General features: G+C 39.9%; 1 protein-coding gene across 1 annotated transcript in view; it reads right to left on the bottom strand.

Annotated features, from left to right (window-relative positions):
- The window catches only part of LOC137651934 (inhibitory POU protein-like), a 177,664-nt gene that overhangs the window by 12,142 nt on the left and 163,022 nt on the right, over positions 1-2,500 (bottom strand). The window lies entirely within an intron of this gene.

A 2,500-nucleotide genomic window follows, 5' to 3' on the forward strand; every position in this document is an offset into this window, starting at 1 on the left:
AGGCATTGTAAATTTAAGATGATTTCATGACCTACCAGATCCCCACCCCACACTCCCCCCCCCCCTTCTCTCTCTCTCTCTCTCTCTCTCTCTCTCTCTCTCTCTCTCTCTCTCTCTCTCTCTCTCTCTGATACTATTGAGAATTCACTTCTTTCTATGACTGAGAACCATGCGCGTTCTTATTACGTGCTGCGAATGCATCTTATTCGTAAAAAGAATCTTTAATAGCATTAATAAGTATTTTTCCCAAGCATCATGACATCTCCAGACCAGTAATAAATTCATCTCGATATTCGTGGCATTTTACAAACTGACTTAATGGAAGCTGATGCTGTGTTATTAGAAAGAATGGATAATGGCTAGCTACGGTCCTCTCTCTCCCTGTCTCTCCCTCCCTCCCAAATTAAAAAGGGTAATCAATCACCAAGATCTGCAAATGCTTGCCCATTTTAAAAAGGTAGGAGAGAGAGGGGGCGAAGAGGGAGAAAAACGAGATGTCGAAATGTTTTTAGAATACAAGAAGGGAGAAGACAGAAAGGAATTCTCTTGAGGGTAATAATCAATGGCGATCGGAAATGCATTTGCAACACTTGTCAGTTGATGCTGATGCTGTTGCTGTTGCAACAGCTCGGGTATCATGAGAGAGAGAGAGAGAGAGAGAGAGAGAGAGAGAGGAGAGAGAGAGAGAGAGAGAGAGAGAGAGAGAGAGAACTTTGTATATAAAATCCTTTTGCTAAAAAAATATGAGTCATAGACTGTCTATGTGTATGTGTTATGCGAGAGGGTAAAGGATCTTTTTGCTTGTTTACAGAGAGAGAGAGAGAGAGAGAGAGAGAGAGAGAGAGAGAGAGAGAGAGAGAGAGAGAGAGAGAGAGAGAGAGAGAGAGATGGTCGCTAATAATATGTAACTCCAAGATCTGCGACCAAGAGCGTGCTCTCGCCGGTCGTTGGTTGTTAAGGGAAGAAGTGGATGGCGAAGCATTAGCGGATGGGGCCGAGGGGAGATAACAGGAGATGAGGGGGGAGGGGGAGGGGAAGCGGGTTGAAGGAGGAGTTACAAGACATTCTATACTACTACTGCAGCAGCAGGAGGAGAAGGAGAGAAGAAGAAGAAGAAGAAGGAGGATGAGGAGAAGGTGAGAGAGTGAGTGTGTGCTTCAGGTCACGTGTGTTAGAGGTCTCCGGAGGCGTCCTGGGGGCGCTAACCCGACTCTCTTGGGGACACTCCGAAGCCTCCCGTAGTGCCAGCAGGAGCCACTACGCGCTCATCACACTACACCACTTGCCTTACCACACCCCAACACACATTCAGACTCCCCTCCCGCCCCCCTGGCTCCTTTCTAACCACCTATCTTCTTCCCTAACCATTACCACTAGAGGTATCTCATTCCAGGATGCTCCTCATCTTTTTTTTCTTTGAAGTGTCGTTTCAACGTTGATTTGCATTTTGTTTACATGTCTACTTATCGACGTCTTATTTAAGTCTCTCTCTCTCTCTCTCTCTCTCTCTCTCTCTCTCTCTCTCTCTCTCAAACACTGATAAATATGACTATTTTGGATTTTTTAGTTACAATATCTTCTACATACAAATTTTCTCTCTCTCTCTCTCTCTCTCTCTCTCTCCTCTCTCTCTCTCTCTCTCTCTCTCTCTCTCTCTCTTTTTGACACAAACACACCTATACAATTCAGAAAAGAACATTTTTATTGAATTACTTTATTAAACAAACCCCATCTTGCCTAAGAACGAACAAACACGATTGAATACTAGAATTTTATTTTCTCAAGGGTTAAAGGATCTCTAGAACCAAGCCCTAATCCCTCTCTCTCTCCCCCCATCTCTCTCTCTCTCTCTCTCTCTCTCTCTCTCTCTCTAGATGGACGACTGTCATTATTTCGTGTTCTGCAGAAGTCCAAAGGACAAGGTGGCCCTTATCGTCTGCTGCTGGTCCTCCTCCTCTTTTCTCGTTCAAGTTAAGTATAGCCCCGAGGTTCTTTATTACGAATGCTTTAATTACTGCGACTGTACATAAAGAACTCCAGTTATCCACTTATTTTGGTCTGGGTATTTTTGTTGGTTTTTGTAGATCTGTGTTTGTAGATTTGGTGTGTTTGCATCTTCAGATGTAAGTAGGCACTGTTATACAATTTTTTTTTTCTTTTTAGTATTGATGGTTTTTAAGTAAAAGGTAAAAATATTTTTTAATCTATCTATGGTAGTTTAAGCTGTTATAGTTACTGGTTAAGATTTGATTAGCTTTGAATGTATTTTTGAACCGCATTATCACTTTTTTTACCGTTTGTGAATTGTGTTAATAATAATAATAATACTAATAATAATAATAATAATAATAATAATAATAATAATAATAATGATAATGATAGTAATAATGATAATAATAATGATAATATATATATATATATATATATATATATATATATATATATTTCTATTATACTTATATTTACATAAATGTATTTTCGTTATATACGTTATAAAAAT

Source organism: Palaemon carinicauda, chromosome 13 (genome assembly GCF_036898095.1).
Source record: "Palaemon carinicauda isolate YSFRI2023 chromosome 13, ASM3689809v2, whole genome shotgun sequence".
Lineage (NCBI taxonomy): Eukaryota > Metazoa > Arthropoda > Malacostraca > Decapoda > Palaemonidae > Palaemon > Palaemon carinicauda.